This window comes from Notolepis coatsorum (genome assembly GCF_963971535.1).
Source record: "Notolepis coatsorum genome assembly, chromosome: 3".
Taxonomy (NCBI): Eukaryota; Metazoa; Chordata; class Actinopteri; order Aulopiformes; family Paralepididae; genus Notolepis; species Notolepis coatsorum.
The window spans coordinates 24,255,340-24,282,364 of record NC_140167.1 but is presented as its reverse complement, the minus strand read 5'-3'; positions in this window follow the sequence as shown (position 1 = coordinate 24,282,364).

Here is a 27,025-nt window from a genome sequence, read left to right as displayed (position 1 = left end):
GAGAAGCTCACCTCAAAACCTATAGTTTCCCGTAAACACGTGTAATTAATTACATATAAACGAGTAATCGCGATCGCCGATGAGATCATTGGAATTATTCTTTTTGGAGTTCTGGCTAAGGTAAGGATCCCCTATGTCTATTTTACCGAACCTGAAACATGTTTCTGTAACGATCACAGTGTCCTATTTTACCGGACCTAAACCAAGCGTTTTCTAACGATCGCATTTTCAGGGTAAGACTACCCCCCCCCTTGATGATTTTGTGAAGGCACATGTGTACATGGTATATACCTTTGATTTGGGAGTATTTGGGTTTTCAGGGGATCAACCAGAATGATTTGGGCTTATTGCATATAACGTGTCCTATCAAAAGACTGGATTATTTTGGAAATGGGCGAGGTTTAGCGTGTAATAAACTACAAACTAGAGTGTGTAGAAACAAACTCTTTTTTACATGTTGGACTAGAAATAGTGTCTGTCAAATGAGCCGTACTAATTTCTCCATAGCTATAATATACAATAGCTCAGCAAAGACCGTGAAATATCGTGAAAATGGTCAAGAAAAGCTGGCGCTAGTCAGTGCAGATGGGGATAGCCTGTGGCCGTCAAAGTGTTAACAAGGTTGGGAACACCTGCTAAAGGGCTATCGTATAAGCCTTTTTTTTCTTTTTTTCTTTTTTTTCTCCCCATTTTCTATTTTTCTCCCATCCCAATTTCGTTTTATCCAATTCTACCCTCCCCTGTCTCGAACGTTGTTAGACCATGCCTCCCACTGGTCGGCTGCAATGTGGACAAAGCCTTGCATCACGTGTCCCCTCCGGTACACGAGGAGGCAGCCGTCGCATCTTTTCACCTGCACAGCGCGATCTCTCAGTGGCGAGGAGTAACGCGTGGGAGGCTCACGCTGCCCCCGATACTTCCTGATTCTGCTGTACAGGCGCACCAACCGACCTGTAGGAGTCGCTGTCCACAACGTCCGATCCCCACCCACCGGCTTTCCCACCCCCTAATACTGCCAATTGTATTAGTATGAACGACCAGCCAAGCCGGAAGCAACGCAGAGAGCTGGGCTCGAACCCAGCATCTCCTACGTTAGTGGCAAGCGCCTTGCCCACTGCGCCACTGAGCCGCACACCGTATAAGCGTTTTTTTTTTTATTATTATTATTCCTATGAGGAATGTTTGCGTAAATGTTTATTTAAAAGGGGACATATGTATCTTTTGTATGTAACTTCCATGAATCTGTGGAATATATATTTTTAAAAGAAACTAGTCTAAATTGTAATTATTTAAATGAAGTTACAGTATCTCTTAATTTGTATTGAACCTGACATTTCTGGTAGGTGTAGCACACACACCATTTTAAATAATTCCCTTCCCTGCTACCCCACACCCAAGAGTAAAGGACATTCATGAACTGGGAGGTACATTAAGTAAGCAGTGATCCTGGCTCTAAAAAGCACAGCCAATAGATTAATGAAGCAAATTTATTGCCTGTGTCCCGACTTTACAAAGGACAATAATTCTGAACAGCTTGTTAACCTGAAGACTTAAAGCTCTGGCCAAACGACCAAGGAGTACCTACGTCATGTTCCCCCTGCAGAACATTTCAGACAAATCCATACGGAGACTAGGCTAAACCCATTTTTCACAAAATGTCCCTCTTAAATGTGTTCCAGGAAATGTTCCAGATCAAAACATGTATACATGTAATATACTGTATCATGCAAGTGATGCATAACTGTAACTGCCTCTGTGTTCAGTTTTAAGTTTTGGTTCCTACCAGTTTTGGTTCCTACCTAAATGCTGCTAAATTAATGGCAGTACTAATTGTTGAAGCACCACAGCCATCTGGGGATGTTTTATGCTGACGCACAGGTACGGTTTAGACTGTAACACACGTGCCAAATTTTCCACATAGCTTCAGTCACAGTCTTCTTGTAAAGAGATAGCTTCAGTCACAGTCTTCTTGTAAAGAGTTCATAATATGTCAAGAAGCGGCACGGTGGTGTAGTGGTTAACACTGTCGCCTCACAGCAAGAAGGTCCAGGGTTCGATTCCCGCTTGGGGACCAGGTTTCCATGATGCCAGGTACCCAGGTGGGGTATCTCCCAGGCCTTTCTGTGTGGAGTTTGCATGTTCTCCCCGTGCTCGCAAGGGTTTCCCCCCCGATAAGATAAACCCAATGGAAAAACATGCACAACAACAGATTGCTAACGCTGTGGCGTCCTTGACGAAGACGGACAGGAGCACTTGGATTGGTCCCCTGGCGCGGCTCACGTTGACGCCTGTCTGCTCCCGGCTGCCCTTGGGGGGGAAGGACGACGGGATGGGTTCATCGCAGAGACGAATCGCATCGGCGATTCTAAAGAGACAATGCATGCGTGTGTGTTCCGGTGTGTGTGCTAAAAACTAACCGCTGTGTGTACCGCTAAAACATTGTGTCGTTGCATGCCGAATAAAGACCTCTGCAACAGGTCCTGTATTATGTATTATGAAGATGATAAAGTCCCCATAATTTCTTCTCTTATTGCATGCATCTTTTCTCTATCTCTTTCCTTCTTTTTCCAGGATGAATATGCTATGATTTCTCCTCGTATTGTTGCTTTTGCAGCTTCCCACAGTATTGTGGATGTCACTTCTCCATTGTCATTTATCTCAAAATAAGACTTCATGCTACGTTTTATTTTCTCCTTGAAATCCTGGTCGCCAAATAAGGAGTTGTTTAACCTCCAAACAGTTTCCCCTTGTTCCATCTTCAAGTCTAATTCCATTATGATTGGTGCATGGTCTGCTTTATGGGTAATATTTCACCTTTTGTGACCTTTGAAATCTCATTTTTAAACATAAAGAAATAATCTAGTCTTGAATAGACTTTATGTGCATTGGAATAAAAGGTGAAGGTTTTGCCTTGGGGGTGTAGACAACGCCAAACATCCAAAAGTCCCAACTCTATTTGGGTTTTTCTTAATAACACTGCTGCTTGTTCTGACTTATGTTTTATTCTACTTTGGGTGTCTACTTTCTAACCCAATGAAAAGGAAGAAACTTAAGAAGGAAGGAGGAGAAATAATCTTCGTTCAGGAAACACACTTGACCAAAGTGGAACATGCAAAGTTGGAGAAATTAGCATCAGCCCAAGTATTCTTCTCCTCTCACACATCAGCAAAAAGAGGAGTGGCAATCCTCATAAAAAAAATAACCTCACTTTTAATAAAGAAAAATGTATCAGAGATAAGGAAGGAAGATACGTGTTGGTAACTGGGGAAATAGAAGAACAACAAATAACTTTGATCAATGTCTACAATCCGCCTGGAAAAGGAGCAGATCTTGTGAAAATAATCGTATCCTTGATAATGACAGAGGCGAAGGGAACACTCATAATGGGGGGAGACCTCAATTTGGCGATGAATCAGAAAAAACTCGCTATTAAGTGTCTATAATTAGCACAAGTGCTTTCATTGCGTATTATTAATATTATTGAAATTACAGTTATGTTTACAGTAATATATGGGGGGGGGGTATATAATATTTCTCTCAGGATGGGGGGGTTGTGTCCCCCCTGTCCCCCATGGGATTTCTGCATGGGTTTACCACTGGCTATAGGTGCATACAGCCCTGAATGCAATGTGATCACAATACATCTTTGTGATTAAAGCTTTCCTTTAGTCCTTACAGTACCTCTCAGTATAGAATTGGAAGAATGTGTGTGTGTGTGTGTGTGTGTGTGTGTGTGTGTGTGTGTGTGTGTGTGTGTGTGTGTGTGTGTGTGTGTGTGTGTGTGTGTGTGTGTGTGTGTGTGTGTGTGTGTGTGTGTGTGTGTGTGTGTGTGTGTGTGTGTGTGTGTGTGTGTGTGTGTGTGTGTGTGTGTGCGCGCGTATGCATGCGTGTCTCAAGGTTGTCTTCCTCTGGTTTGAAATGCAAACATATTAAGAGAGCGCTCTTTAAACACCTCATAGAAGGTTTACAAAGAAGACCTGTCCAGCTCCTCTCAGCTTGTCTGTCTCTCTCCCTAGCTCTGTCTCCTCCATCTTTCTCCCTCCTCTTTATCCGTCTGTCTCTCTCTCCTCTCCATTTCCTCTCTCTAACATAAAACAGCCTTTTTGTCTGCGCAGCCCCCCCCCCCCCCCCCCCCCCCCCCCACACACACACACACCCATCCCCTGACACACACACACACAAATACACAAATGAGACACAGTCAGCTACAGTACATGATCGCAAGCTTCAATCAGACATGACAGACAAAACAGGGTCGGAGCCACAAATATCTGGGCACGTTGACTGTTTTATTCATATTCAGAGGGTAGCGAAGAAAACGAAACAAAACATGTTGAAGGAGGGAGGGAGAGAGGGTGGCGGGGTGACATTGAAAAGCTCCACTCAAATTCAGCGTCTAATCTGCAATGTTGCCCCGAACACAAAGAGACATCACACAGCCCCGCCGGGACGCAACGCCGTTCCTTTTTTACGCATGATGCCGCATATCAATGCGCCCGAGAATCCAGAGAGTCCAAATTAGCGTTTTGGCCAGAGTTGGTTGGGGCGCGGCAGAGGGCTAAGTAGCATCACAGCATGCTTAAAACACATCATCTGAGAGCATCCGAGATCATCTGAGAGCATATTTACTCATTTTAATAAGCTGCTGCTTCTATGCACATAGACTGCGATGCAGATGAACCCACAGACAGATAGAAGTTGCCTAAATGGTAAATGGTGCATTTATATAGCGCTTTTATCAAAAGCATTTTACAATTTGTTCCTCACATTTTACCCATTCACACACATTCACACACCGATGGCAGAGGTAACCATGCAAGGTGCCAACCTGCTCATCGGAATCAATTAGGGGTTAAGTGTCTTGCTCAATTCCCGGGAGGAGCAGGAATCAAACTGGGATCCTCCGGATTACCAGAGGACTGCTTTACCTCACTGTTGCCTAAAGTCCTATGTGTCAAGAATGTACCACTGTAGTTCCTGCCAACAGACAGGTGCTTGGAAAGCCATTTTTGTGAAGACCATTGCGGCAAACTTTAAATTAAATTAAATTTAATTTAATTTTGATTTTAAAAACCAACCCAGGGGCGTCTAGGTATCCATTATCCGCAAATCCCTCGGTCTGCTCTGGGAAGTTCTGAACGTGCTTCCTGCATGTCCATTCCATCATGACGGCCACCTCTGGAATCACGCGCGCGGCTAGGCTGGAGCAGTAAAAGAGAGGCGGAGTGATAAATTACAGACAGATATGGCCGTACAAAAGGCTCCCTCGCGCCGTCTCCGCGGCTACTCTTCATGGCGTGCACTAAAGCCTATAAATCATGTCCTCCTTCCCACAACCCGGTCCCCGTTAAGCTCTCGTCATTATGCCTCATAGTCAACCCTCCACTTTCTCCACACAGTTTCTGTTCAGTGGTTGGATGTGACAGTTTTGATGTCAGTGGGGGTGGGGAGAGGAGATTGATGTTTGGTCACGTAGGAATCAAAGGTTTTCCCCTTTTGAGAGTCAAACTCGCTTTGCCATCCCTCTCCCTTGCCAAATGTGATTCACATTTGAGCAAGAATCGCCCAGCCCTAGTAACTACAGTATATAACCAGACCTGCTTAACGTGACATGTTTACAAACCTGTAGGGGTATGTGGGCATTGTCCCCCAGAAGAAAATCGTTTTGATTTTAACATGTAAACGAAGCACTCAGAAGAAAATAAATGGAAAAGACAACCTGTACCCGTACAATTACATTTTCATATCATAACGCAGCGGCTGAGACTCACTTTTTTGCTGCCGGTAGAACTGGAAGAGCCTATTAGCATTAGTTATTTCCTGGTGGACGTGATGTCTGTGCCAAGCTCTTTTATTTGTATTTTCTCCACCAAATGTCTCCTCTCAAATAACTTTTGGAGAAGAGATATTATTGAATTTGGGGGCAGCTGTAGCATGTCTCTCGAGTCCCTGCGTTCATCATTGTCGTCATCATGTCAGTCCGCACCCCCGTATAGTGGTGCAATGTTTCTGTGAGGTTTTGGTCCGCTCCCTGCCACACGCTCCGTTCCTTTAAGGTACTATGTGATTAATGCATTCCCCGCCACGCGCTCCGTTCCTTTAAGGTGCCGTGTTTGATTGGTGCTTTCCCCGCCACACGCTTTTGGAGCAAGTATCAATCTCATCCCGCAGCTGTCACAGCTTGTAATTAGCGCCCCTGAAGGCTTTATATGCTCAGACCCCCTTACTATCGATGTTGGGTCGTTTTGAATTACACCTGCATATACCTGCTTTCCCCGTCGCTGTTGCTGTCTTTTTGCTCTCCAGGATCTTTTGTGGGGGAACTGCTGTGGAGAACCTGGTTCCCCGTTCGGAGCTACGCCTCGTAATCTGCCCGCTTCTCGTGTTGCGCTCTGGTGAGTTTTTGGAAACTGTCTTTTGGATTATCAGTTTTTTGTGTGTTTGGTGAACACCGAAGAGATCCCGTTTTTGTTTGTACTGGACTCACCTAATTTTTGTGTTAGATTAACACTGAAGATACCGTATTGTTTTTTCTCTGGACTCTGCTAACTTGTGTGTGGTACACCGAAGATCAAGTCACTTGGATTTATACTGGATCAGTCACCTCTCTGCCTCTGTGTGTGCGCTAGGCTAACTCTGATTTCTCTCTCTCTCTGTTTCCACCGGGAGTGAAAGCTGGGAGGATCTGCAGAGCCGCTTCAACGTCACTAGCCAATTCCTCACCACTACCTACTGGGAGTATCTGCAGAGCCGCAACAATCTTCACATGCCAGATTCCCCGTTTGTTCGATTGCAGTACTTCATTCCATCTTGTGACTCTGTAAATAAATACGCCCTTGCTTTGGCTAACTCTGAACTTCCTCTCTGTGCCGTTGCGTTTGAGGTCGGTTACAAACCCTAACAGTTTCTAGCGCCCCAGAAGAGAGGGGATGAACAGGAAGCACAAACAATGATTTCTATTTTATATATTACACGTTATTGTGCATTTTAAACACAAACACTTAAAATGTGTAATTATTATTTATTTAAAAAATGTTATATTATAATAAATTATATTTTTAGCGGTCAAAATCTACTATAATAGAAATATCCAAAACCACTTTCCACCTGGGGCGGTGACGCCCTAGCGCCCTCTATATACCAGCCGCCACTGGGTTCCATACAGTAGATTCCAAAATTCCATTCCAATAATGATGTAGTATAAGGAGGTAGCTCACCAATAAGGGCCTTGTTGAATGCGCGTGTCTGGGTTTGATCAAGGAAGGGGGCAGAGCAGACGTGCACTCGCCCCCATGCATTTGACATTGGCTTAGGGACGATCCCACTTCCCTCAGCGTTCTCGCCTTGTGCCTTTTGTTTCCTCTTCATTCCATAAATCAAGCCACCGGGCCAGGGTTGCCGACAAAAAAGAAAAAAAGTCTCTGAAGAACTGGAGAGATTCCTGCAACAGCCATAATCATATGGGATGGTCATCTCTTATGGTGCCAGGCTCGTGGATAAAGCGAGTGAACTTTTGATGGCAATTCCCTGGGAAGTGGACTTGAAAAATGTCAGGCTTTTAGCTCTGGTCCACTGAGTCCTCCGCAAGGCCACTGCCACCATTAATCATGACCCGACAGGGAGGGAATCGGACTTCCGCCAGGTTGTATAGTAGCCAGCAGCACTGAGTCATGCATTAACATGGTACCATTTATGCATTCGCCGAAACGAGCCAAAATAAACACCATTTTGTGATAGTGATAGCCACACCCCTTTTAGCCAATTGGCATGGTTCAATTCAATTTGAACCTTTATTTATTCAAGAAATGGACAATTGAGGTCACCCTCATTTCCAATGTCGTCGAGACATGCAGATATTATCAACAAGTTAATAATAAACATTGATATAATCAAAGAATCACTTTACATGGTAAACATAAGACATAATAAATATAAAGACAGATAAGAATAATGGCGGGGGAAAGACTAAAAACAATTGCAAACTGTTGCAGGCAGATCAGCAATTACATTTTTAAATCTATAACGAAAGATTGATTTTCTATGTTCGGTCTGTATGTGGCAGTGGAGGTTATTCCATGACAACACGTGAGGCAGAACTTCACTCATAATTATTATTAATTTATATATATATATATATATATTTAATTTTATTTTTTTTAATTATTATTATTATTAAATTTTTTATTGGAAATGTTTTCCTCTGTAAAAAAAAATTCTGTGAATACATTTTTTTCTTCAAAAATGGCCAAGTGACAGCTCTGAGCTCTCTGATCTGGCCTGGTCCCATAACTGCAGTAATGGCGAGCTGTCAATCACTCAGTGCAAAATAACTGCATGGGTTGATCTTAGGAATATAATTATCCAATCAAAATAGGGTAGGGTAGGCGGGTTAGTGACTCTATGCGCACGCGATTGATTGACGTTCACGCCGTGCCACACAAACTTAAGATCCAATCAGAGACAGCCCTCACAACGTTCTGACACTCAATCAGAGAAGACCTGCGTGACTGTGATGATGTCATCACCAGTGATCTCCGGCTGCTGTAGTAACAGTGAGAACTGCGGTAAAATTTGAGAAAAGAAAACAATTTATTAGCCTAATATAATAATTAATTCATCTTTTGATCTTTATTGTTCAACTGTATTGTGCATCGTTTTTTTTATATTTTTTTTATAGTGTAGTTGACCGTAGCCTGGTCGCTAATGCTAGTTGTAGCCAGAGAAGGCTCTGGTAGGCTCTGGTAGTAGCTACTAGCTAGCTTAGTTAGCTTCCTCGTCCTGCTCCGAGTGTTAAGGCGACATGGCCTATTGTTTACACTTTCCATGGGATAAAAGAACGTGTCTCGAGTCGGACTTGTCACGATGGAGAAGCTGCACTATTCAACGGAAGATGAGATCGGTCGAGTGAGTGCTTTTGTAACATGCGTTACTTTATGAAGAAGATGTCAATGTGTTGATAAATGAAGTGTGGGCCCAATATGTTAGGATGTGCCAATGTCAGCATATTTGGGTCACTTGACCTTTAAGATTCCAGGTATGGGTGTGGTTAGGGGCGGTCCCAACCATCAGGGGGGCCATCTTGGATTGGAATCATGGCCTCATGAAGTTTTGTTTGCTACTGCTATTGTGAGAGGAAGGAGGGATTTTGCCAGGCCTCCTAAAAGATTCTTCAGTAACCAAGGACAGGTCAGCTGCAGTGGTGCTTCCCAGTGGATTACTTCTTTTGCCTTTCCTTTTCTAAGATGTGGATCAACCCAGGACTTATCACCTTTTGGACACTCAAAGGTTTGAGTGTTGCTGGACAATACTAGCTCTACCATGCAGGCTGCATGGTCTGGTAGGCCTGAACATTATACATGGTTACATTAGACATGGTAACATTATACATGGTTACATTAGACATGGTAACATTATACACGGTACATTAGACATGGTAACATTATACATGGTTACATTAGACATGGTAACATTATACATGGTTACATTAGACATGGTAACATTATACATGGTTACATTAGACATGGTAACATTATACACGGTACATTAGACATGGTAACATTATACATGGTTACATTAGACATGGTAACATTATACATGGTTACATTAGACATGGTAACATTATACATGGTAACATTATACATGGTAACATTATACACGGTACATTATACACGGTACATTATACATGGTAAACATACATGGTAAACATACATGGTAACATCATACATGGTACATTATACATGGTAAATTGTACATGGTAAACATACATGGTAACACACATGGTAACATTATACACGGTACATTATATATGGTAACATTGTACATGGTAAACATACATGGTAACACACATGGTAACATTATACACGGTACATTATAATAATAATAATAATAATAATAATAGATTGCATTTTAAGAGAGAAGCGCCTTTCTCAGACTCAAGGACACTGTACAAGGAAAGGATGGAAAAAAATAAAAGTAAGTAATAAAATTGAAAAAATATATATAATAAAATACATAAAAGATCTGTGTATAGTAACAACAAGAAAAAACAAATAAGATAAGAGATAAAAATAAATAAAAAAAGGAGGCAAGTTCTGTCCAATTGGATGAAGTGGTTAAAATTAACAAACAAACAAACAACAAAACAAAACAAAACAACGGAATCTGTGGCTTAAAAAGAGTCAGGGGTGGGCTACTTGGGAGCGGGGCCGTGTTGCGTGAAGGCAAGTGTGAACAGGTGGGTTTTTAGCTTGGTTTTGAAGAGGTTGATGGTGTCAGAGCCTCGGATGAGGGGGGAGAGGGAGTTCCACAGTCTGGGGGCTGCTGCCGCGAAAGCTCGGTCTCCCAGTGTGGAACGCCTGGTGTTACCATTATACATGGTAACATTATACACAGTACATTATACATGGTAACATTGTACATGGTAAACATACATGGTAACATACATGGTAACATTATACACGGTACATTATACATGGTAACATTTATGTTGGGGCTAATGGACTGTAAAGCTGACAGGACCGTTCTTATTGGTTTGAGATGATTTTTGTTGTACCATACGTTGCTATGGGGTGCCCCATTTATTTTGATCCTCTTTTTGGTTAATACAACACTTTGAATTTAACACTGTTCCAGTACTCTCATTCTTTATAGCTGAACAGGTTTGTTTATTATTATCAAGCTTGTTACACTTTCTCACTGCTTTGGCAATGCTGTTGTGTTGACTTGAATCGCTTGGGTGACCACCTAGTTGGACAGTCCCAAAAATGGAACATTTCACAAAAGACTGTTGTTTGCATTTCTGGATTTGCAAAAAAAAATTTGATCCACTTTTTCTCCCATTTTTCTATTTTTCTCCCATCCCAATTTTCGTATCATCCAATTCAACCCTCCCCTGTCTTTGAACGCTGTTTCATGCCTCCCACAAGCCGACTGCAATGTGGACTAAGTCATACATAGCACGAGTCCCCTCCGATACTCGAGGTAACAGCAGTCGCATCTTTCCACCTGCGCGGCTCGATCTTTCAGCGTCAGGGGTCTGGGCTTTGGAGGGGCCCCGCCCCCGTCGCTTCCTGATTCTACTGCGCAGGCGCACCGCCCGACCTGTAGGAGTCGCTGTCCACAACGCCCGATCCCCACCCATCAGTTTCCCTCCCCCTAATACTGCCAATGTGTATTAGTGCGGACGACCAGCTAAACTGAAAGCAATGTGGAGCACTGGGCTCGAACAGGGAGGCGTACCTGTTCGAGCCCAGTCTCCAGTATTCATGGTGAGCGCCTTGCCCACTGCACCACGTAGCCGCCCTGGATTTGCAACATTGAACGAAATATCGAAGGATGGATTTTATTTACAAGTGATCAAGGGACTAGTACGCTATTTCCTCATAAAGAAGTAACGTCAATGGTGAGTGGATTTAAAATATATATATTTTAGTAGCTGTGTGGGTCTGTGTTGATTATCAATTATTTGGCTGTATTTTACTCTGTGGCTAACAAGCGATTTCTTCTGGACCGCTGCGTCCAGTGTGTGTGTGTGTGTGTCGGTGGCTGAAATGCATGCGTTTACTTTCGAATTACCCACGTAATTGTCCTTTTAAGTGTTACTCTTGTTCACGTTTCCCTCAACGCTGAGCTGCTTTCCTGTTTTCTCAGAGAAAGTTGCCTCCACTCACAGAAACAACAGTTCAGTCTGTGTGATAGTGAGGCCTTTTGATTACAAAGCTATTTCTGGGAAGGGTCAGGAGCAATGTTCCCCCTAAGGTGCGCCCGTGCGCGCGCGCACACATGGCAAAACGCTCCCGCCCACATCTGAAATCGGTTTGCAAATTTTTTTTTTTTTTTTTTTTTTTTTTATTCAACAAACATGACCATGTTCACGTCTTAAACTCATACTGAGGCCTTAGTTTTGGTTTTAAATTGCATATCATCATTCATTTATTTATTGTCACACAGAGCAGAAGAATTTTGCCAAAACAAACCAATAGTATCCAGCTGCAGAACGGCTGACCAGCCACACTCAGACCCAAACGCATTTCCTTTGATTTAATTATACATCAAATGATTTATGTCAAGGATTGCAATGCCTCGCTTGAATGAAGTTAACTTTTCACCTGGATAACATTAACATTCAGGGTGAATGTAATGTGAGAAATTGGGATAAAAAAGAAATATATATATATATATATATATATATATTATTTGTATTTATTTATAAAAAAAATTTGATCGGATCGGGAAAGATCGGTATCGGTAGATACTCAAAATCACATGATCGGGATCGGATCGGGAGCAAAAAAAATTATCGGGACATCCCTAACGGTAACCTGTTGCGTGTGACGTTACCAAGAGAAGCCCCGCTTTCAGTGCTTTGTGGGCAGCGCTACTGCACACTCACACAGACACACACAACAGATGAGGAAGTGGACAGATCCGACCAGAATTGCTGGCTCCTCACAATACAAACGCGAAAATGTACATTACAGATGAACTGCAGAGAAAATTTCCAATTTATCATCCCGGTCGAGACTAATTGGAAGCGGAGTGCAACGCGTGCAAAACTTGACCATATGTTTATGTGTCTAATAAAGGTGCTGGCGATCTCAAAGCTCACATGGACACAGTAAAACATTACAAACAAAGCAGTGCGAGGCGAGAGTTTGATGGCAAAGTTGACCAAATTGATTGAAGAATGCAGCTATACAGAGAGAGAAAGAAAATAATTGAAAACTATTTTGATGCCTCAAAATGATGTTTTGGTTTGATAAGATGCTTATGATACAATCATAAGGATTATGTGTGTAATAAATTAGTTTAGTACACTAATTGCAACAAATCTGAAACTGCATAGTGCACTTTTAAATTAGTAACTTTGTGAGGTTACTGTTTTATAATTTACATTACATTGAAAAGATAAAGATATATTTTTTAAAGCTGGATTTTCTAATACAGAAGAGGTATTATTTAGAACATTACATCATATTTTTCTTGTTATTTATTTTGTCCAGTAAGACTTGAAAATATATATTATTTTGTCATAGGTTGATTTAGTTATTTTCTTGAGATTTGTCAGATAGATTACTTTAGGCATAATACAGCATGTTGAGTAACTTTGGTTATAGAGAGATATTATTTTGTTATATAAAATAATATAAACTAATTTTATATCCATACAGAGGAGGTATACTTTAAATATATTATAATGATAAGGCATCTTTGAGTAAACTTTGATTAAGTATCTTGAGGCTGAAGGCAGAGTGTCCTCTTTTAAAAAAATCACAATATGGTCACCCTTGAAGTCGCATTATAATTCACTTAATAAAATAATGACTAGTCAGCCTCCTAAAAAGACAAAAGTTAGTGACACGACTCACACCGCCGCCGCCAAAGTAAGGACTATGCTCTGTATCGTCAATCAATGGTCAAATAAACATTTGATTAAGGAATATATATGCCTTTTTGTATTATTTATCTGTGTATCAGCAAAATGTATATATTTTATGTTAGACATTAAGGGAAATTAAGATTCTCAGATTTTTTATAAACCGCCGCTTATCAACTAACCGGTTAATCGGCAGGTGACGTATGTTGCTCAGTAGTTGCTGATGTCTGCTCAGGAGGTTTGAGTGTTTGCTCAGACCAAAAAATAATTAGAGGGAACATTGGTCAGGAGAGCATCCTAGTGATCACTAATCAAGCCCTTTCCTATGGCATTCAGATAATTTGTTGTTTTTGATAAATGAACACCAACCTGTAGAATTAGTTTGCAACTGTAATACAGTTCAATGGGGTTTGGAAGCATTTCTCACAAGACACTCACATATTCTTCCAGACATCAGGGCCCTCATTTATCAACGTTGCGTACGCACAGATATGTGCGTAACCCGTGCGTACGATCATTTCTAAGCAAAGTGTGGGACTTATCAATTTGAACGTGAACTTGACTTTGTGCGTATATCTACGCACAGCTCGGAGCATGCGTACCTGACGCCCGGTGGTAGAATATCGATACTGCAGACGGACGGCATATGCGCTCATCAGTTTCATGCATGTTTCAATGCGGAAATAAGCTTCTGTGCATTACTCCCGACACTGGCGCGTGTTCTGTATGAACCGTAATTCATTATAGTTCATTGTGAAATAGCGATAGTAGTGTAATTATTGTCAAACCCTAAATAGCATGTGGAATAGGTATTTCCAAATGAATTCAGCCTGGTTCATTAGCGTTGTTATAGGAATGCTTCTCCGGTGTGCGCTCAGATGTTTTCAGAGATATAGGGCATGTCTATTTGCAGAGAGAGAGAACATAATAATATTAAGTAGAGTTCGCTACCCGAGACACATTCTCCTTGATTTGTACCGCAATTTGAGACCCACATTGGAGCGTGGAGCAAAACGCAGTGTTGGATGTCTAATTTCCCCAACCCCACCAACTACATACAATATCCATATATCAATAACAGGAGGCCAAGAGAGGATTTTACGCCAGGTTACCCAACATCATCGGAGCAATATATAGACTGTACCCATATAGCTTTCAATGCTCCATCAATAAACAAATCCAGTAATGTGAACGGGATTCCACTCGGTCAATGTACAGATAATCTGCGATGCGCATTTTGGCTGATAATGTGCCGGTGGCCGGAGTCTCATTCAGGCCTAATTGTATTTAATTCAATTGTAATGTTATTACTGGGGTATCTAAAACATCACTTAAATGCAGATCAGGGTTATCCACTGAAGCCATAATGACTCTGACCAGAACCACAGGCTCATGACGAGCGCACATAATAGGCATAGAGCGCAGAGTTGGCCTGCTGAAATTGATTTAATTTCAGTCATTACAGTGCTTAATGTCGGGTCAGCTTGTCATTTATTTCTGTCAATGTGCTGGTTCTGTAGCAGGACTGGGTCAGTCAACATCCTTGGCTCCCGGCGCACCGAAGATAGTCTACACGCTCCCTCCTCCTCAGCGGAGTTGTCTGTGAACTTGGCAACTTCATTGGATTTATTTATTCTCTAAAAATATCTATAATCATACGATTAAATATTGTTTAAAATAAAACGCTAAATACTATTATTCTGTGTGTCATGTTTCCAAATAAGATTGTTCACAACGGGAAATGCTGTATACGTTCAATTTGTTAGTTGGACCTCGGTGATCAATCTCGCTTTCAGTGAAGTCTCTCAGAGTTCGCTCGGGTTAGACCATTATTTCACATCCCATGGGGGTGTTTCATGACCATATATGGATAATCGGGGCGGTTCTGGTATGCAAATACTCAAAACCATGCACGAGCTCCAGCGTAGGATCAAAGTGATATTTATCAAGACAGGTGTGCGTAGGACCTGTGTACGCACGTGTGATAAATCCCGTTTTTTTTGTGCGTGCACACATTCAAAATTCTGTGCTTACGAACGAAAGTAGAACACTTTCTAAGAACTGTTGATAAATGAGGGCCCAGGGATAAGAATAAGAACTGTTTGAATGGTTTTGTATGTTACCAACTGTCAACTTCTCACAGAATGTTTAGAATCTTTCTTCCAGCAAGACAGCAGGTAACCATGGTAACCACTCCATAAACATTCCACGCAGGGCAAATGCAAATGCCAAAAAAAAGCATGTACCATTGACTCACAATGGTCTGTTTTATTGAAATCGTCACAGCAGTAGTTTGTTTATAGTTCAGAAGTATGATATTTAAACATGGTCCCCAAAATTAATGGAAGCGAATGAGGAGCCTGACACCTGGTAGGAATGGGGGTGTTGCAGCCTTGGGGATGTTTTAAAAATATAATATAATATAATTATTTGTGCTTCACCAAAAAATGTGGTCAGTAGCCGCCACTGGTATGTGGGGAACCTCTAGTGTAAGCCAGTCATTTGAGCATGTCAAAAAGGGTCAGTTCAATACAATTCAGTAATTATGTAAGATAAGGAGGTACATTTCCGCTAATGGCCTTAGATACCAATGTTTATTTAGCCTATAGCCTTTAGCCTATATGCCACAATGGTGGAATGAACTACCCACCCCAGTTAGGACAGCCGAATCACGTCCAATCTTTCGCCGTCGACTAAAGACGCACTTCTTCAACCATTATCTGAATTAAAAAAAAAAAAAAAAAAAAAAAAAAAAAAAATCTAACCCTAACTAACCGTACTGTCATGCACTTGTCCTAATAAACTAACCTACACTGTAGCACTCAACACTTTGATGAACATTGTTGCTCAGCTGATAGAGTTGTGCCCTTCCTGATGGCTTGTCGTACAGAACTTGTAAGTCGCTTTGGATAAAAGCGTCAGCTAAATGACTAAATGTAAAGACCAACCCACTTTCTCATATAAGTTGCAGTGGTGCATGCATTTCACATCTGTCACCAGTGATACAAGAGCAGAATGATAGACAGAATCCAAAGGCCAAAGTCATTGGAAAACTGGTTCTGTTCCTGTATAATAAGCCAATACTTTGCCTCATTTATTTTACAAGCAAGGTTATCTATATGACATTAAAATGAAAATGTGTCATCTTGCCAGATTCCAAGATATTTATATTCTGTAACCTTCTCTATGACAGACCCATTTCTAGTCAAAATATGCTAATTATTTTGAGCAATATCTCTGGCCCTAGAGAACACCATACATTTTGCTTGCATTAAGCACACGTTTAAGGCCATTGGGTCTCATTCCCGAACAGATTTACGACAAAAAATGTCCTCTTAGGCAGATTTCTGCCCATTTAAGACATATTAGGGCTGGTAGCGCGATTCCCCAAAATTTCTGAGAGCAGATTTAAGAGTGCTGAGAGGCACTCTTATGATTGATTGACTAATTGAAAATTGTATTAACTTGACAGACTGTGTTCTCATAGTGATTCCTTCATGTTAACGCTACAGGCCTCCTTGGAATTAATTACTTAATCATAATTAAAATAAATATGACAATATTTGTACGATAAGAAATTACGCATTTGATGTCGGAAAAATAAATAATATGGATTCATCTGATCACAGGGCAGCTGCTTAACCATATCTGAACCAGCTATTTTGGACAAATGTATAATTACTTTAATTACTCAGATATTCAAACACAATTATGCAATTATTGTGAAATGATTGAAAATAATAATTATTTAATGCCTTCTGTGGAATTTGTATTTCTTATTTGTTACACATCTGTTTTAATGATTAATTATATACATTTGAAAGAATGCAGGTCAACATGCAATATATCCCATTGATTGGTATACAATGGAACAGACCTTTGTTTGATTGATTGATTGATTGATTGATTGATTGATTGATTGATTGATTGATTGATTGAAAACTTTATTAACAGATTGCAGAATGGGTACAATACAGTACAGCTCAATTACATACAATTGTTAAGGGGATGCAGACCAGAGAAAGACTTTCGTATCGTTTACATCAGGGTCCCCCATTTTCAATTCATCATAACATATATGACACACACGACATACAGATAGACAGTACTGCTATATACATTTATGACATACCAGATTTGCAAATACAGTACTGTTTGTGATACAAAAAGAGTCCATAAAAGAGAGTATATACATTTGATGTAGAAACTGTCGGAGGAGGTTGGGTAGGTGGGGTGGGGTTGGGTGGGGGGGGGGGGGGACTGTACATTGGAGGTGGTTGGGTGGGGGGGGGGGGGGGGGTTGAGTAGGAGGGGTGGGTGGGGGACACGGTACAAGCAAAACTGTACATTGGAATATTGATAAAACCATACTTGGTAATTTACTGTACATTGGAGGGGGTTGATATAGCTATAAACCTGCATTCCTTCGAATATATCATTAATCAATTAAACGTATATTGAAATACACTATATAGCCTATACACCAACACTGAAATGACAGTGGATAAATAAATAAATAAGAACTAAAGCTAATCGCATGGCAATAGACTGCATTAATATTCCATAACAATGTGTGTGCCAGTATGGCCTACATGTCTAATGAACAGTATAGGCTTAATATATTCTAGTTACTTGTTTCATTAGGATTTTGTAGATACTATATATGCTCTGCCTCTGCCCTACGTACAGTATAAGTACAGACTGTACCTATACTGTACGTAGGGCAGAGCATATAGTATCTACTAAATCCTAATGCAACAAGTCATTAATGGAATAATAAGCCTATACTGCCCTGTCAAGGCAAACCGCAGTAACTCAAAATTGAGTTATGAGTGAAATTGAACTTGTCAATAAATGTTTTATCTTGTGACTAAGTTTCAGATGTTAATGTCGCTCAGTTTTGGAGATATGGGATTTTAAAAACTGCAGTAACTACAAAATCACACTCAAAACCCAGGCAGACCGCAGTAACTTCCAAACAGTGAAACCGCTTTAAAGTTTTTTGACTTGCCATCCAAAATGTGTTATAGGTAGATAGATGATAGTACCCAGATTTAACATGTATTAATGAAGTAATCTTTAGGCATACAAAAATATGACGTAATTATTTAAATTGACCCCAAAAGATCAGATACTGCACTCTGCTGCATGATTTCCTTAAATAATTATACAGGTAATGTACAGGCAAAGTGCAGTAACTTCAAATACAATGTGGTTTTCCCTCCAGCTTTCATAACTGTTATGGTTTGTAACCGACCCCAATCGCACAACACAAGACAGGTATGATGGTTTGCCAAGAAACAGATATTTATTTAGAACAGGGAAAAAGGGCACTGTCCCTTTAAGGGAGAAAACACAGAACACTGGAATAACACAAGAGGGGAAGGTAAAGTGCCTTTAAGAGGCGGGCAGGAAAAGGGAACACTATGGGAAGGTAAGGGAACGCCTAAGGGAAGGTTAAGGGAACGCCTAGGGAACAGAGGAACTAGAGACTAGGAGAACTAGGGAAAGAGGACTAGGGACTAGGAGAACTAGGGAAAGGACTAGGGACTAGGTGGAACTAGAAGGGGAGAACTTGGGACAGAGGGGACTGAGGCCCGCGGAGGCGGGCTGGGGAACAGGGAGGAACTGGGGACAGAGAATCCGCGGAGGCGGGCTGGGGACAGGGAGGAACTGGGGACTGGTGGGAAAACATCTGGGCCGCTCTGCAGAACAGAGGAGAGGGTTAATATTCAAAGGGAACAAACAGAGCAGATGCAGAACAGTCCAAATAACAAAGTAACAAAGTAAATACTATCTTCGTGTGAACAAACACACAGTGGGAGATGAAATGTCCAAAATAATATCCACGAGAGAACAAAACAGAGTGGGAGATGAAATGTCCAAACTAATAACTAAGTGAGAACTAAAGGAGGCAATACGCTGGGTGAGTGACATCACAATCAAAACTCACCCAGGCGTATGCGTAATGGTGCAGGAACAGCAGCGGGACGAGGGCAAGGGGCATTACGCTGAGTGAGTGACATCACAATCAAAACTCACCCAGGCGTATGCGTAAAGGTACAGGGACAGCAGCGGGAACGGGGGGCAAAAAGCATTACGCTGAGTGAGTGACATCACAATCAAAACTCACCCAGGCGTATGCGTAAAGGTACAGGGACAGCAGCGGGAACGGGGGGGCAAAAAGCATTACGCTGAGTGAGTGACATCACAATCAAAACTCACCCAGGCGTATGCGTAAAGGTACAGGGACAGCAGCGGGAACGGGGGGCAAAAAGCATTACGCTGAGTGAGTGACATCACAATCAAAACTCACCCAGGCGTATGCGTAAAGGTACAGGGACAGCAGCGGGAACGGGGGCAAGGGCACTACGCTGGGTGAGTGACATCACAATCAAAACTCACCCAGGCGTATGCGTAAAGGTACTGGAACAGCAGCGGGGCGAGGGCATCGCCACCGGGTGGCTGGCTGTCCGAGCCGAGGAACAGAGTGCTGGAACAGTGGCGGTGGCGAGGGTGTCGTCCACCGGGTAGCCGACTGTCGGAGCCGAGGAACAGAGTGCTGGAACAGTGGCGGTGGCGAGGGTGTCGTCCACCGGGTAGCCGCTGTCGGAGCCGAGGAACAGAGTGCGCGCCACACCTTGGTGTGCGCGTCGGAACAGTGGCGGTGGCGAGGGTGTCGTCCACCGGGTAGCCGCTGTCGGAGCCGAGGAACAGAGTGCGCGCCACACCTTGGTGTGCGCGTCGGAACAGTGGCGGTGGCGAGGGTGTCGTCCACCGGGTAGCCGCTGTCGGAGCCGAGGAACAGAGTGCGCGCCACACCTTGGTGTGCGCGTCGGAACAGTGGCGGTGGCGAGGGTGTCGTCCACCGGGTAGCCGCTGTCGGAGCCGAGGAACAGAGTGCGCGCCACACCTTGGTGTGCGCGTCGGAACCGAGAGACGCCTCGGGGTGCGTCTGCGAGGAGGAGTGTGCCAAGCACGAGGATCCTTGGAAGATGCGCGTTGCGCGCTGGAGACTGGAGAGCGTGCCAAGCCCTTGAAGATGCGCGTTGCGCGCTGGAGACTGGAGAGCGTGCCAAGCCCTTGAAGATGCGCGTTGCGCGCTGGAGACTGGAGAGCGTGCCAAGCCCTTGAAGATGCGCGTTGCGCGCTGGTGACTGGAGAGCGTGCCAAGCCCTTGCAGATGCGCGTTGCGCGCTGGTGACTGGAGAGCGTGCCAAGCCCGAGGGTCCGGAAGATGCGCGTTGGTCTAGATGTGCGTCAGGACGAACAGCTGCGCTGGGGTCTGCAGTGGAACGCTGGGGTGCCTCCCGTGGAAGTTACAGGGAGCGCAGAACAGTCTCCTCCACAGGCTACGGCGACAGCAGACGAAGGCTGGAGCAAACATCTCAAGGCTGGAGAGATCCATCTTACAGCATTGGTAGACCAGAGGATCTCCCGAAAGAGTCTAGATGTTAGAGAATATGACTCAGCATGAATACAACACGACCCCACGCCGAAACGAGGGGAAGCGCCCTGGTATTTAAAGCCCACAGGGGAACTAATTAGCCTGCCACCACAGGTGCGAGAGGTAATTGATAATAGTCCAGGTGTGGCCACTGAGAGTAAACGAGAGTAAAGAACGAGAGGGTGGGGGCTAGAGAGAGTGAGTGAGAAGGGAATTTCTAACAGTAGGCTTAAAGAAAACAGAGAAAGTTGGTGAGCAGCGGACAAAACCTCACAGTACCCCCCCCTCAACGGGAGCCACCTGGCGACCCAAAACAAATACAGACAGAGTGGCAGGGGGCAAAACAAGAGGTACTGGCCAAGCCAGCAGGGGAAGCCACCACAAGAGTGGGGCTAGCAAAAGAAACAGGGTCGCCGAGGGGTAACTAGGGTAGCAGAGGGGCAACTGGTCTAGAGGAACTGGGTCTAGAGAACTAGTCTAGCGAACTGGGCAAGAGAACTGGTCTAGAGAACTGGTCTAGAGGAACTGAGGGGCAAGCAGGGTAGCTAAGGGGTAACCATGGAAGCACCGGGAAAGGGCTAGCAGAGGGAAGGTTAGCTGCCAGGGCACTGATAGCTACAGGGCCTATGCTAGCTGTACTGCTACATCAACATAGAGGCTGCGCAAGCTGCCGGAGCCAGGCTAGCAGAGGGAAAGGGTAGCTGCCAGGGCACTGATAGCTACAGGGCCTATGCTAGCTGTACTGCTGCATTAACATAGAGGCTGTGCTAACAGCCGGGGCCAAGCTAGCAGACCGGGGCCATGCAGAGGGAAACTGGGTTAGCCGCCAGGGCATGGCTAGCTACAGGGCCTATGCCAGCAGCAAGGGCTGCATAAACATAGAGGCTGTGCTAGCAGCCGGGGCTAAGCTAGCAGACAGGGGCTCTGCTGAGGGACTGGGTTAGCTGCCAGGGCATGGCTAGCTACAGGGGGGTCAAACAGGGCAAAACGGGAAGCAAACAGGGGAGCTAACCGGGGAGACTAACAAGCTAAACAGGGGAGTAACAGGCTAACAAGGGAGCTAAACAGGACTAACAGGGAAGCTAAACTGGGCAAACAGGGAAGCTAACAGGGCTAACAGGGGAGCTAGAGGGAACAAGAAAAAAAAAGGCAAACTCAACATACACCGTCTGTGCTGGCTGGGGTCGTCGATTTGGTGGGGTCGTACTGTTATGGTTTGTAACCGACCCCAATCGCACAACACAAGACAGGTATGATGGTTTGCCAAGAAACAGATATTTATTTAGAACAGGGAAAAAGGGCACTGTCCCTTTAAGGGAGAAAACACAGAACACTGGAATAACACAAGAGGGGAAGGTAAAGTGCCTTTAAGAGGCGGGCAGGAAAAGGGAACACTATGGGAAGGTAAGGGAACGCCTAAGGGAAGGTTAAGGGAACGCCTAGGGAACAGAGGAACTAGAGACTAGGAGAACTAGGGAAAGAGGACTAGGGACTAGGAGAACTAGGGAAAGGACTAGGGACTAGGTGGAACTAGAAGGGGAGAACTTGGGACAGAGGGGACTGAGGCCCGCGGAGGCGGGCTGGGGAACAGGGAGGAACTGGGGACAGAGAATCCGCGGAGGCGGGCTGGGGACAGGGAGGAACTGGGGACTGGTGGGAAAACATCTGGGCCGCTCTGCAGAACAGAGGAGAGGGTTAATATTCAAAGGGAACAAACAGAGCAGATGCAGAACAGTCCAAATAACAAAGTAACAAAGTAAATACTATCTTCGTGTGAACAAACACACAGTGGGAGATGAAATGTCCAAAATAATATCCACGAGAGAACAAAACAGAGTGGGAGATGAAATGTCCAAACTAATAACTAAGTGAGAACTAAAGGAGGCAATACGCTGGGTGAGTGACATCACAATCAAAACTCACCCAGGCGTATGCGTAATGGTGCAGGAACAGCAGCGGGACGAGGGCAAGGGGCATTACGCTGAGTGAGTGACATCACAATCAAAACTCACCCAGGCGTATGCGTAAAGGTACAGGGACAGCAGCGGGAACGGGGGGCAAAAAGCATTACGCTGAGTGAGTGACATCACAATCAAAACTCACCCAGGCGTATGCGTAAAGGTACAGGGACAGCAGCGGGAACGGGGGGGCAAAAAGCATTACGCTGAGTGAGTGACATCACAATCAAAACTCACCCAGGCGTATGCGTAAAGGTACAGGGACAGCAGCGGGAACGGGGGGCAAAAAGCATTACGCTGAGTGAGTGACATCACAATCAAAACTCACCCAGGCGTATGCGTAAAGGTACAGGGACAGCAGCGGGAACGGGGGCAAGGGCACTACGCTGGGTGAGTGACATCACAATCAAAACTCACCCAGGCGTATGCGTAAAGGTACTGGAACAGCAGCGGGGCGAGGGCATCGCCACCGGGTGGCTGGCTGTCCGAGCCGAGGAACAGAGTGCTGGAACAGTGGCGGTGGCGAGGGTGTCGTCCACCGGGTAGCCGACTGTCGGAGCCGAGGAACAGAGTGCTGGAACAGTGGCGGTGGCGAGGGTGTCGTCCACCGGGTAGCCGCTGTCGGAGCCGAGGAACAGAGTGCGCGCCACACCTTGGTGTGCGCGTCGGAACAGTGGCGGTGGCGAGGGTGTCGTCCACCGGGTAGCCGCTGTCGGAGCCGAGGAACAGAGTGCGCGCCACACCTTGGTGTGCGCGTCGGAACAGTGGCGGTGGCGAGGGTGTCGTCCACCGGGTAGCCGCTGTCGGAGCCGAGGAACAGAGTGCGCGCCACACCTTGGTGTGCGCGTCGGAACAGTGGCGGTGGCGAGGGTGTCGTCCACCGGGTAGCCGCTGTCGGAGCCGAGGAACAGAGTGCGCGCCACACCTTGGTGTGCGCGTCAGAACCGAGAGACGCCTCGGGGTGCGTCTGCGAGGAGGAGTGTGCCAAGCACGAGGATCCTTGGAAGATGCGCGTTGCGCGCTGGAGACTGGAGAGCGTGCCAAGCCCTTGAAGATGCGCGTTGCGCGCTGGAGACTGGAGAGCGTGCCAAGCCCTTGAAGATGCGCGTTGCGCGCTGGAGACTGGAGAGCGTGCCAAGCCCTTGAAGATGCGCGTTGCGCGCTGGTGACTGGAGAGCGTGCCAAGCCCTTGCAGATGCGCGTTGCGCGCTGGTGACTGGAGAGCGTGCCAAGCCCGAGGGTCCGGAAGATGCGCGTTGGTCTAGATGTGCGTCAGGACGAACAGCTGCGCTGGGGTCTGCAGTGGAACGCTGGGGTGCCTCCCGTGGAAGTTACAGGGAGCGCAGAACAGTCTCCTCCACAGGCTACGGCGACAGCAGACGAAGGCTGGAGCAAACATCTCAAGGCTGGAGAGATCCATCTTACAGCATTGGTAGACCAGAGGATCTCCCGAAAGAGTCTAGATGTTAGAGAATATGACTCAGCATGAATACAACACGACCCCACGCCGAAACGAGGGGAAGCGCCCTGGTATTTAAAGCCCACAGGGGAACTAATTAGCCTGCCACCACAGGTGCGAGAGGTAATTGATAATAGTCCAGGTGTGGCCACTGAGAGTAAACGAGAGTAAAGAACGAGAGGGTGGGGGCTAGAGAGAGTGAGTGAGAAGGGAATTTCTAACAGTAGGCTTAAAGAAAACAGAGAAAGTTGGTGAGCAGCGGACAAAACCTCACAATAACTTAACCTAGCCATTTTGAAAATGAAATTTAACACCTGAATATATTGGAATGATGATGATCCAAATAAAATGGCTAGGTTAAGTTATGAAAGCTGGAGGAAAAACCACATTGTATTTGAAGTTACTGCACTTTGCCTGTACATTACCTGTATAATTATTCAAGGAAATCATGCAGCAGAGTGCAGTATCTGATTTTTTGGGGTTAATTAAAATAATTACGTCATATTTTTGTATGCCTAAAGATTACTTCATTAATACATGTTAAATATGGGTACTATCATCTATCTACCTATAACACATTTTGGATGGCAAGTCAAAAAACTTTAAAGCCATTTTTCTCAGTTTCACTGTTTGGAAGTTACTGCAGTCTGCCTTGACAGGGCAGTATACTGCGTTCATTCATTACGCCGTATGCTACAGTATACTGCGTGCGCGCGCGTGTGTGCGTGCGCGCGCGTGTGTGTGTGCGCGCGCTGCGGCAGGTTTTAATTAATCTAATCTCATTTCGATGGGTCGCAAGACTCCCAAAGCGCTTCCGCATCCATTTCCACACAGCTGCGTCATTACCTTGCCTTATAAGGAGCTCTGGAGGCGTTGTTTTGTATGCAAATGACCTGAACGGGGACGCACTTTTGAGTTTAAGACAGAATGCCATTCTCCAAGCAGATATCATATCATATCATTTGTCCGACCGTTTCAGCCCCTTAAGACATATTACCAGCACGTTCGGGACTCAGAGTGAACTTGTCATTGATTCTGTCACAGTCAGTTCCAAGATAAGTCTTCGAAGAGAACTCTTTGAAAAATGTTGGAGAATGAGACCCAATGACCCTAGGAACCTTATGCTGAATATATAAAGTCTGCTCATGAATTCTAGCCACGAAAAAGCAGGAGACATGCATTCAGTTTAAACAAAATTCTTATTTTATTTAGATTGCTGTGGGGAAGGCCATTAGGAAAACTGGTAAATATACGTAATGTATTATGAACAGATAGGTTACAGTATGTCAGTCTATACAGTATCTCCAAATACAAGTTTACTGTTAAAATGGCAACAGTGGCTCAGGTGGTAGAAGGTCATCTGGTAATCTGAAAGTTCCCAGTTCGATTCTGGCTCTTCCCAGCAGCATGTCGAAGTGCCCTTGAGCAAGACACTCCTAACAGGCACAAAAGAGTTTTGTTTTATTCAGTCAGCGGGGTATTAAAAGGTATCCTATAGGGATGTCCGGTATTATCGGCCGATATTGGCATTAAAATGTAATATTGGAAATTATCTGTATCGTTTTTTATTTTTATTTTTTTTTATTTATTTTTTTTCCCTCCTTTTTCCTCCGATTTTTCTCCCATCCCAATGTTAGTCGTTATGCCAATTCCCAATCCCCTTCCTGGTCGCTGCACACTTACCCCCCACAGTCGGTCTGGGAGAGTGGAGGCTATCACGTGCTTCCTCCGACACACGTCTAGCCAATCAACCGCTTCTTTTCACCTGGCAGCGTGGACTCTCACTGAGAGGGTGTAACGTGTGGAAGGATCACCCTACCCCCCTTAGATCCTATCCGCGCTGAGCAGGCGCCCCGACCGAACTGTAGGAGTCGCAGTTTACAACGACCCGGACCCACCCCGCCAGCTTTCCCACCCTCTAATACAGCCAATTGTATTAGTGTGAACGGCCAGCCAAGCTGGTGACAACGTCGGAGCTGTGAGCTGGATTCGAACAGGCGAATCCAGCCGCTCCGGTGACTCCCGGAGAGTCAGCATTGCCTTGGCTCGGGCTGATCGCTATACTAACTCGTTTGGCTGAGTTAGGGGGAGGGGAGCCGTGGGTGGGTCCTGGGCGTTGTGGACAACGACCCCTACAGTTCGGTCGGGGTGCCTGCTCAGCAAGGGTAGGATCTGGAGAGAGGTAGTGCGACCTTCCACACGTTACACTCTCCCGGTGAGAATCTGCGCTGCCAGGCTGGCTGCCGGCTGGCTGCACATGCGTCGGAGGAAAGCATGTGACAGTCTCCGGCCTCTCCGACCAACAGTAGGGGAAAGTGCGCAACAACCAGGAAGGGGGTTGGGAATTGGCATAACGACTAACAGTGGGATGGGAGAAAAATCGGATAAAAGAAGGAGGGGGAAAAAGAGAATAAAAAAAATAAATAAATAAAAATTAAAACGTGAATGGCATTCCATTTTGTGATTCATTTCATTTGAAAAACTGTTTACAGTGGAATGTGCTGTTCAGCATCCCTAGGGACGTCTCGTCCCTCATTCTCTGGATTTGCATGTCGAGAGAAATCACACAATCAACACACCCTCGTCTTGCTTTTGAAGTTATGGGAGGTTGTTGGGATCGATATGCAATTAATGGTTCAATTGAAAAGAATAATGCAAAAGATTGTCTGCATTCTACCATTTCATTTGTCACAGATGACATCTAATCCATATTTTAATGTAATACACAACCGCTGATATTTCACAAAGTCAGTGTTGTGTCGTCTATGTGTTGTCTATGGAGTTGC